This window comes from Convolutriloba macropyga, chromosome 4 (genome assembly GCF_964194025.1).
Source record: "Convolutriloba macropyga chromosome 4, txConMacr16.3, whole genome shotgun sequence".
NCBI classification, from domain to species: domain Eukaryota; kingdom Metazoa; phylum Xenacoelomorpha; order Acoela; family Convolutidae; genus Convolutriloba; species Convolutriloba macropyga.
In genome coordinates, this window is record NC_134471.1 from 10,135,738 (window position 1) to 10,147,759 (window position 12,022).

The following is a 12,022-nucleotide window of genomic DNA, read 5'->3' on the forward strand; positions in this document are numbered from 1 at the left end:
ATAGTAATTGGCCCAAATATGACAACTGTAAAATCATAATTGGAGCAAGTATAACAATTGTAAAGTCAAAATTGGCGCAAAAATGACAATTGTAAAATAATAATTGGGACAAGTCTGACAGTTGCAAAACCATAAATGGCGCAAATATGATAATTGTTTAAAATATATTTGGCACATGTGTTATATTTTTAAAATCATAATTGGCGCAAGTCTGACAACTGTGAAATCATAATTGGAGCAAGTATGACAATTGTAAAATCATAACTGGCGCAATTGTGAAAATTGTAATATTATAACTGGCGCAATTATGAAAATTGTAAAATTAAAATTGGCGCAAGTATAACAATTGTAAAATAACAATTGGCCCAAATCTGACAACTGTAAAATCATAATTGGAGCAAGTATAACAATTGTAAAGTCAAAATTGGCGCAAAAGTGACAATTGTAAAATAATAACTGGTGCAATTATAAATTTGTTAAATTATAATTGGCACAAGTGTAACAATTGTAAAATCCTAATTGGCGCAAGTATGACAATTGTAAAATTATAATTGGCACAAGTGTAACAATTGTAAAATCCTAATTGGCGCAAGTATGACAATTGTAAAAATATAATTGGCACAAGAGTGACAATCGTAAAATAATATTTGGCACAAGTCTGACAATTGTAAAATTATAACTGGCGCAATTATGAAAATTGTAAAATTATAATTGGCGCAAGTATAAAAATTGTAAAATAGTAATTGGCCCAACTCTGACAACTGTAAAATCATAATTGGAGCAAGCATAACAATTGTAAAGTCAAAATTGGCGCAAAAATGACAATTATAAAATAATAATTGGGGCAAGTCTGACAGTTGTAAAACCATAAATGGCGCAAATATGAGAATTGTTTAAAATATAATTGGCGCAAGTGTTACGATTTTAAAATCATGATTGGCGCATGTCTGACAACTGTGAAATCATAATTGGAGCAAGTATGACAACTGTAAAATCATAACTGGATCAAAAGTGACGAGCGTAAAAAAATAGTTGGCACAAGTCTGACAATTGTAAAATTATAACTGGCGCAATTGTGAAAATTGTAAAATTATAACTGGCGCAATTATGAAAATTGTAAAATTAAAATTGGCGCAAGTATAACAATTGTAAAATAACAATTGGCCCAAATCTGACAACTGTAAAATCATAATTGGAGCAAGTATAACAATTGTAAAGTCAAAATTGGCGCGAAAATGACAATTGTAAAATAATAACTGGTGCAATTATAATTTTGTTAAATTATAATTGGCAAAAGTGTAACAATTGTGAAATCCTACGTGGCGCAAGTATGACAATTGTAAAATTATAATTGGCACAAAAGTGACAATCGTAAAATAATATTTGGCACAAGTCTGACAATTGTAAAATTATAACTGGCGCAATTATGAAAATTGTGAAATTATAATTGGCGCAAGTATAAAAATTGTAAAATAGTAATTGGCCCAAGTCTGAAAACTGTAAAATCATAATTGGAGCAAGTATAACAATTGTAAAGTCAAAATTGGCGCAAAAATGACAATTATAAAATAATAATTGGGGCAAGTCTGACAGTTGTAAAACCATAAATGGCGCAAATATGACAATTGTTTAAAATATAATTGGCGCAAGTGTTACAATTTTAAAATCATAATTGGCGCAAGTCTGACAACTGTGAAATCATAATTGGAGCAAGTATGACAATTGTAAAATTATAACTGGCGCAATTATGAAAATTGTTAAGTTATAACTGGCGCAATTATGAAAATTGTAAAATTATAATTGGCGCAAGTATAGCAATTGTAAAATAACAATTGGCCCAAATCTGACAACTGTAAAATCATAATTGGAGCAAGTATAACAATTGTAAAGTCAAAATTGGCGCAAAAATGACAATTATAAAATAATAATTGGGGCAAGTCTGACAGTTGTAAAACCATAAATGGTGCAAATATGACAATTGTTTAAATATAATTGGCGCAAGTGTTACAATTTTAAAATCATAATTGGCGCAAGTCTGACAACTGTGAAATCATAATTGGAGCAAGTATGACAATTGTAAAATTATAACTGGCGCAAAAATGACAATTGTAAATTAATAACTGGTGCAATTATGAAAATTGTTAAATTATAATTGGCACAAGTGTAACAATTGTAAAAGCTTAATTAGCGCAAGTATGACAATTGTAAAACTATAATTGGCACGAAAGTGACAATCGTAAAATAATAGTTGGCACAAGTCTGACAATTGTAAAATTATAATTGGCGCAATTGTGAAAGTTGTAAAATTATAATGGGCGCAAGTATAAAAATTGTAGAATAATAATTGGCCCAAATCTGACAACTGTAAAATCATAATTGGAACAAGTATAACAATTGTAAAGCCAAAATTGGCGCAAAAATGACAATTGTAAAATATTAATTGGGGCAAGTCTGACAGTTGTAAAATTATAACTGGCGCAATTATGAAAATTGTAAAATTATAATTGGCGCAAGTATAAAAATTGTAAAATAATAATTGGCCCAAATCTAACAACTGTAAAATCATAATTGAAGCAAATATAACAATTGTAAAGTCAAAATTGGCGCAAAAATGACAATTATAAAATAACAATTGGGGCAAATCTGACAGTTGTAAAACAATAAATGGCGCAAATATGACAATTGTTTAAAATATAATTGGCGCAAGTGTTACAATTTTAAAATCATAATTGGCGCAAGTCTGGCAACTGTGAAATCATAATTGGAGCAAGTAGGACAATTGTAAAATCATAACTGGCACAAAAGTGTCTAGCGTAAAATAATAGTTGGCACAAGTCTGACAATTGTAGAATTATAACTGGCGCAATTATGAAAAGTGTAAAAATACAACTGGCGCAATTATGAAAAGAATTTTAATTGGCGCAAGTATAACAATTGTAAAATAATAATTGGCCCAAATCTGACAACTGTAAAATCATAATTGGAGCAAGTATAACAATTGTAAAGTCAAAATTGGCGCAAAAATGACAATTGTAAAATAATAGCTGGTGGAATTATGAAAATTGTTAAATTATAACTGGCGCAATTATGAAAATTGTAGAATTTTAATTGGCACAAGTGTAACAATTGTAAAATCCTAATTGGCGCAAGTATGACAATTGTAAAATTATAATTGGCACAAAAGTGACAATCGTAAAAAAAATAGTTGGCACAAGTCTGACAATTGTAAAATTATGACTTGCGCAATTATGAAAATTGTAAAAAAATAATTGGCGCAAGTAAAACAATTTTAAAATAATAATTGTCCCAAATCTGACAACTGTAAAATCATAATTGGAGCAAGTATAACAACTGTAAAGTCAAAATTGGCGCAAAAATGACAATTGTAAAATAATAAATGGGGCAAGTCTGACAGTTGTAAAACCATAAATGGCGCAAATATGACTATTGTTTAAAATATAATTGGCGCAAGTGTTACAATTTTAAAAACATAATTGGCGCAAGTCTGACAACTGTGAAATCATAATTGGAGCAAGTATGACAATTGTAATTTCATAATTGGCGCAAGTATGACAATTGTAAAATCATAACTGGCGCAAGTTTGACAACAATAAAATTATAATTGGCGCAATTATAACAATTGTAAAGTCAAAAAAGGCGCAAAAATGACAATTGTAAAATAAAACTGGCGCATTTATGCAAATTGTTAAATTATAATTTGCACAATTGTAAAAATTGTAAGATCTTAATTGGCGCAAGTATGACAATTGTAAAATTATAATTGGCACAAAAGTGACAATCGTAAAATAATAGTTGGCACAAGTCTGACAATTGTAAAATTATAACTGACGCAATTATGAAAATTGTAAAATTATAATTGGCGCAAGTATAACAATTGTAAAATAAAAATTGGCCCAAATCTGACAACTGTAAAATCATAATTGGAGCAAGTATAACAATTGTAAATTCAAAATTGGCGTAAAGAGGACAATTGTAAAATAAAAACTGGCGCAATTATGAAAATTTTTAAATTATAATTGGCACAATTGTTACAATTGTAAGATCTTAATTAGCGCAAGTATGACAATTTTAAAATTATAATTGGCACAAAAGTGACAATCGTAAAATAATAGTTGGCACAAGTCTGACAATTGTAAAATTATAACCGGCGCAATTATGAAAATTGTAAAATTATAATTGGCGCAAGTATAAAAATTGTAAAATAAAAATTGGCCCAAATCTGACAACAGTAAAATCATAATTGGAGCAAGTATAACAATTGTAAAGTCAAAATTGGCGCAAAGATGACAATTGTAAAATAAAAACTGGCGCAATTATGAAAATTGTTAAATTATAATTGGCACAATTGTTAAAATTGTAAGATCTTAATTGGCGCAAGTCTGACAATTGTAAAATTTTAACCGGCGCAATTATGAAAATTGTAAAATTATACTTGGCACAAGTATAGCAATTGTAAAATAAAAATTGGCCCAAATCTGACAACTGTAAAATCATAATTGGAGAAAGTATAACAATTCTAAAGTCAAAATTGGCGCAAAAATTACAATTGTAAAATAATAATTGGGGCAAGTCTGACAGTTGTAAAACCACAAAATGGCGCAAATATGACAATTGTTTAAAATATAATTGGCGCAAGTGTTACAATTTTAAAATCATAATTGGCGCAAGTCTGACAACTGTGAAATCGCAATTGGAGCAAGTATGAAAATTGTAAAATCATAATTGGCGCAAGTATGACAATTGTAAAATCATAACTGGCACAAAAGTGACTAGCGTAAAATAATAGTTGGCACAAGTCTGACAATTGTAAAATTATAACTGGCGCAATTATGAAAATTGTGAAATTATAATTGGCGCAATTATAACAATTGTAAAAAAAATTGGCCCAAATCTGACAACTGTAAAATCCTAATTGAGCAAGAATAACAAATGTAAAGTCAAAAATGGCGCAAAGATGACATTTGTAAAAAAATAATTGGTGCAAGTCTGACAGTTGTAAAATCATAATTGGCGCAAGTATGACAATTGTAAAATCATAACTGGCACAAAAGTGACTAGCGTAAAATAATAGTTGGCACAAGTCTGACAATTGTAAAATTATACCTGGCGCAATTATGAAAATTGTAGAATTACAATTGGCGCAAGTATAACAATTGTAAAATAAAAATTGGCCCAAATCCGACAACTGTCAAATCATAATTGGAGCAAGTATAACAATTGTAAAGTCAAAATTGGCGCAAAAATGACAATTGGAAATTAGAAACTGGCGCAATTATGAAAATTGTTACATTATAATTGGCACAATTGTAAAAATTGTAAGATCTTAATTGGCGCAAGTCTGACAATTGTAAAACTATAATTGGCACAAAACTGACAATCGTAAAATAATAGTTGGCAAAAGTCTGACAATTGTAAAATTATAACTGGCGCAATTATGAAAATTGTGAAGTTATAATTGGCGCAAGTATAGCAATTGTAAAAAAATAATTGGCCCAAATCTGACAACTAAAATCATGATTTGAGAAAGTATAACAATTGCAAAGTCAAAATTGGCGCAAAAATGACAATTGTAAAATAATATTTGGAGCAAGTCTGAGAGTTGTAAAACCACAAAATGGCGCAAACATGACAATTGTTTAGAATATAATTGGCGCAAGTGTTACAATTTTAAAATCATAATTGGCACAAGTCTGACAACTGTGAAATCACAACTGGAGCAAGTATGAAAATTGTAAAATCATAATTGGCGCAAGTATGACAATTGTAAAATCATAACTGGCACAAAAGTGACTAGCGTAAAATAATAGTTGGCACAAGTCTGACAATTGTAAAATTATAACTGGCGCAGTTATGAAAATTGTGAAGTTATAATTGGCGCAAGTATAGCAATTGTAAAAAAATAATTGACCCAAATCTGACAACTAAAATCATAATTTGAGAAAGTATAACAATAGTAAAATCAAAATTGGCGCAAAAATGACAATTGTAAAATAATATTTGGAGCAAGTCTGACAGTTGTAAAACCACAAAATGGCGCAAATATGACAATTGTTTAGAAAATAATTGGCGCAAGTGTTACAATTTTAAAATCATAATTGGCGCAAGTCTGACAACTGTGAAATCACAACTGGAGCAACTATGAAAATTGTAAAATCATAATTGGCGCAAGTGTGACAATTTTAAAATCATAACTGGCACAAAAGTGACTAGCGTAAAATAATAGTTGGCACAAGTCTGACAATTGTAAAATTATAACTGGCGCAATTATGAAAAATTGTGAAATTATAATTGGAGCAAGTATAACAATTGTAAAAAAAATTGGCCCGAATCTGACAACTGTAAAATCCTAATTGGAGCAAGAACAACAAATGTAAAGTCAAAATTGGCGCAAAGATGACATTTGTAAAAAAAATAATTGGTGCAAGTCTGACAGTTGTAAAATCATAATTGGCTCAAGTATGACAATTTTTAAATCATAATTTGCACAAAAGTGACTAGCGTAAAACAATAGTTGGCACAAGTCTGACAATTGTAAAATTATAACTGGCGCAATTATGAAAATTGTAAAACTACAATTGGCGCAAGTATAACAATTGTAAAATAAAAATTGGCCCAAATCTGACAACTGTCAAATCATAATTGGAGCAAGTATAACAATTGTAAAGTCAAAATTGGCGCAAAAATGACAATTGTAAATTAAAAACTGGCGCAATTATGAAAATTGTTAAATTATAATTGGCACTATTGTAAAAATTGTAAGATCCTAATTGGCGCAAGTATGACAATTGTAAAATTATAATTGGCACAAAAGTGACAATCGTAAAATAATAGTTGGCAAAAGTCTGACAATTGTAAAATTATAACCGGCGCAATTATGAAAAATGTAAAATTATAATTGGCGCAAGTATAGCAATTGTAAAATAATAATTGGCCCAAATCTGACAACTGTAAAATCATAATTTGAGAAAGTATAACAATTGTAAAGTCAAAATTGGCGCAAAAATGAAAATTGTAAAATAATATTTGGGGCAAGTCTGACAGTTGTAAAACCACAAAATGGCGCAAATATGACAATTGTTTCAAATATATTTGGCGTAAGGGTTTCATTTCTAAAATCATAATTGGCGCAAGTCTGACAACTGTGAAATCATAATTGGTGCAAGTCTGACAATTGTAAAATCATAATTGGCGCAAGTATGACAATTGTAAAATCAAAACTGGCACAAAAGTGACTAGCGTAAAATAATAGTTGGCACAAGACTGACAATTGTAAAATTATAACTGGCGAAATTATGAAAATTGTGAAATTATAATTGGCGCAAGTATAACAAATGTAAAAAAAAATTGACACAAATCTGACAACTGTAAAATCATAATTGGAGGAAGTATAACAATTGTAAAGTCAAAATTGGCGCAAAAATGACAATTGTAAAAAAAAACTGGCGCAATTATGAAAATTGTTAAATTATAATTGGCACAATTGTAAAAATTGTAAAATCTTAATTGGCGCAAGTATGACAATTGTAAAATTAAAATTGGTACAAAAGTGACAATCGTAAAATAATAGTTGGCACAAGTCTGACAATTGTAAAATTATAACCGGCGCAATTATGAAAATTGTAAAATTATAATTGGCTCAAGTATAACAATTGAAAAATAATAATTGGCCCAAATCTGACAACTGTAAAACAATAATTGGAGAAAGTATAACAATTGTAAAGTCAAAATTGGCGCAAAAATGACAATTGTAAAATAATAATTGGGGCAAATCTGACAGTTGTAAAACCACAAAATGGCGCAAATATTACAATTGTTTAAAATATAATTGGCGCAAGTGTTACAATTTTAAAATCATAATTGGCGCAAGTCTGACAACTGTGAAATCACAATTGGAGCAAGTATGACAATTGTAAAATCATAATTGGCGCAAATATGACATTTGTAAAAAAATAATTAGGGCAAGTCTGACTGTTGTAAAACCATAATTGGCGCAAATATGAAATTTGTTAAATTATAATTGGCGCAAGTGTTACAATTTTAAAATCATAATAGGCGCAAGTCTGACAACTGTGAAATCAAATTTGGCGCAATTATAACAATTGTAAAAAAAATTGGCCCAAATCTGACAACTGTAAAATCATATTTGGAGGAAGTATAACAACTGTAAAGTCAAAATTGGCGCAAAAATGACAATTGTAAAGTAAAAACTGGCGCAATTATGAAAATTGTTAAATTATAATTGGCACAATTGTAAAAATTGTAAAATCTTAATTGGCGCAAGTATGACAATTGTAAAATTATAATTGGCACAAAAGTGACAATCGTAAAATAATAATTGGCACAAGTCTGACAATTGTAAAATTATAACCGGCGCAATTATGAAAATTGTAAAATCATAATTGGCGCAAGTATAACAATTGTAAAATAATAATTTGCCCAAATCTGACAACTGTAAACTCATAATTGGAGAAAGTATAACAATTGTAAAGTCAAAATTGACGCAAAAATGACAATTGTAAAATAATAATTGGTGCAAGTCTGACAGTTGTAAAATCACAAAATGGCGCAATTATGAAAATTGTAAAATCATAATTGGCGCAAGTATAACAATTGTAAAATAATACTTTGCCCAAATCTGACAACTGTAAACTCATAATTGGAGAAAGTATAACAATTGTAAAGTCAAAATTGGCGCAAAAATGAAATTTGTTAAATTAAAATTGGCGCAAGTGTTACAAATTTAAAATCATAATAGGCGCAAGTCTGACAACTGTGAAATCGAATTTGGCGCAAGTATGACAATTGTAAAATCATAATTGGCGCAAATATGACATTTGTAAAAAAATAATTAGGGCAAGTCTGACTGTTGTAAAACCATAATTGGCGCAAATATGAAATTTGTTAAATTATAATTGGCGCAAGTGTTACAATTTTAAAATCATAATAGGCGCAAGTCTGACAACTGTGAAATCAAATTTGGCGCAATTATAACAATTGTAAAAAAAATTGGCCCAAATCTGACAACTGTAAAATCATATTTGGAGGAAGTATAACAACTGTAAAGTCAAAATTGGCGCAAAAATGACAATTGTAAAGTAAAAACTGGCGCAATTATGAAAATTGTTAAATTATAATTGGCACAATTGTAAAAATTGTAAAATCTTAATTGGCGCAAGTATGACAATTGTAAAATTATAATTGGCACAAAAGTGACAATCGTAAAATAATAATTGGCACAAGTCTGACAATTGTAAAATTATAACCGGCGCAATTATGAAAATTGTAAAATCATAATTGGCGCAAGTATAACAATTGTAAAATAATAATTTGCCCAAATCTGACAACTGTAAACTCATAATTGGAGAAAGTATAACAATTGTAAAGTCAAAATTGACGCAAAAATGACAATTGTAAAATAATAATTGGTGCAAGTCTGACAGTTGTAAAATCACAAAATGGCGCAATTATGAAAATTGTAAAATCATAATTGGCGCAAGTATAACAATTGTAAAATAATACTTTGCCCAAATCTGACAACTGTAAACTCATAATTGGAGAAAGTATAACAATTGTAAAGTCAAAATTGGCGCAAAAATGAAATTTGTTAAATTAAAATTGGCGCAAGTGTTACAAATTTAAAATCATAATAGGCGCAAGTCTGACAACTGTGAAATCGAATTTGGCGCAAGTATGACAATTGTAACATCATTATTGGCGCAATTATGACAACTGTAAAATCATAACTGGCGCAAGTTTGACAACTTTAAAATTATAATTGGCGTAAGTATAACAATTGTAAAGTCAAAATTGGTGCAAAAATGACATTTGTAAAAAAAATGGGGCATGTCTGACTGTTGTAAAACCATAATTGGCGCATATTTGAAATTTTTAAAATATAATTGGCGCAAGTGTTACAAATTTAAAATCATAATAGGCGCAAATCTGACAACTGTGAAATCAAATTTGGCGCAAGTATGACAATTGTAAAATCATCATTGGCGCAATTATGACAATTGTAAAATCATAACTGGCGCAAATTGGCAACTGTAAAATAATAATTGGCGCAAGTAAAACAATTGTAAAATAATAATTGGCCCAAATCTGACAACTGTAAAATCATAATTGGAGCAAGTATAACGATTGTAAAAAAAATAAATGGCGCAAGTGCAACAATTAGAAATTCATAATTGGCGCAAGTGTAACAATTGTACAAAAATAATTGGCGCAAGTATGACAATTGTAAAATCATAACTGGCGCATGTTTGACAACTTTAAAATTATAATTGGCGCAAACATAACAATTGTAAAATAATAATTGGCCCAAATCTGACAACTGTAGAATCATAATTGGGGCAAGTATGACAATTGTAAAATCATAATTGGCGCAAGTCTGACAACTGTAAAATAATACTTGGGGCAAGTCTGACAGTTGTAAAACCAAAATTGGCGCAAGTATGACAATTGTAAAATCATAACTGGCACAAGTTTGACAACTTTAAAATTATAATGGCACAAAAATGACAATTGTAAAATAATAATTGGCCCAAATTTGTCAACTGTAAAATCATAATTGGAGCAAGTAAAACAATTGTAAAGTCAAAATTGGCGCAAAAATGACACTTGTAAAACCATAATTGGTGCAGATATGGCAATTGTTTAAAATATAATTGGCGTAAGTGTTACAATTTTAACATCATAATTGGCGCAAGTCTGACAACTGTGAAATCATACTTGGAGCAAGTATGACAATTGTAAAATCATAATTGGCGCAAGTATGACAATTGTAAAATCATAACTGGCGCAAATTTGACAACTTTAAAATTATAATTAGCGCAAACATAACAATGGTAAAATAATAATTTGCCCAAATTTGTCAACTTTAAAATCATAATTGGAGCAAGTATAACAATTGTAAAGTCAAAATTGGCGCAAAAATGACAATTGTAAAATAATAATTGGGGCAAGTCTGAGAGTTGTAAAACCATAATTGGCGCAAATATGACAATTGTTTAAAATATTATTGGCTCAAGTGTTACAATTTTAGAATCATAATTGGCGCAAGTCTGACAACTGTGAAATCATACTTGGAGCAAGTAAGACAATTGTAAAATCATGATTGGCGCAAGTATGACCATTGTAAAATCATAACTGGCGCAAGTTTGACAACTTTAAAATTATAATTGGCGCAAACATAACAATTGTAAAATAATAATTGGCCCAAATCTGACAACTGTAAAATCATAATTGGAGCAAGTATAACAATTGCAAAGTCAAAATTGGCGCAAAAATTACAATTGTAAAACCATAATTGGTGCAATAATGGCAATTGTTTAAAATATAATTGGCGCAAGTGTTACAATTTTAACATCATAATTGGCGCAAGTCTGACAACTGTAAAATAATTTTTGGGGCATGTCTGACAGTTGTAAAACCAAAATTGGCGCAAGTATGACAATTGTAAAATCATAACTGGCACAAGTTTGACAACTTTAAAATTATAATTAGCGCAAACATAACAATGGTAAAATAATAATTTGCCCAAATTTGTCAACTTTAAAATCATAATTGGAGCAAGTATAACAATTGTAAAGTCAAAATTGGCGCAAAAATGACAATTGTAAAATAATAATTGGGGCAAGTCTGAGAGTTGTAAAACCATAATTGGCGCAAATATGACAATTGTTTGAAATATGATTGGCTCAAGTGTTACAATTTTAAAATCATTATTGGCGCAAGTCTGACAACTGTGAAATCATACTTGGAGCCATTAGGACAATTGTAAAATCATGATTGGCGCAAGTATGACCATTGTAAAATCATAACTGGCGCAAGTTTGACAACTTTAAAATTATAATTGGCGCAAACATAACAATTGTAAAATAATAATTGGCCCAAATCTGACAACTGTAAAATCATAATTGGAGCAAGTATAACTATTGCAAAGTCAAAATTGGCGCAAAAAAGATAATTGTAAAAAAATAATTGAGGCAAGTCTGACAGT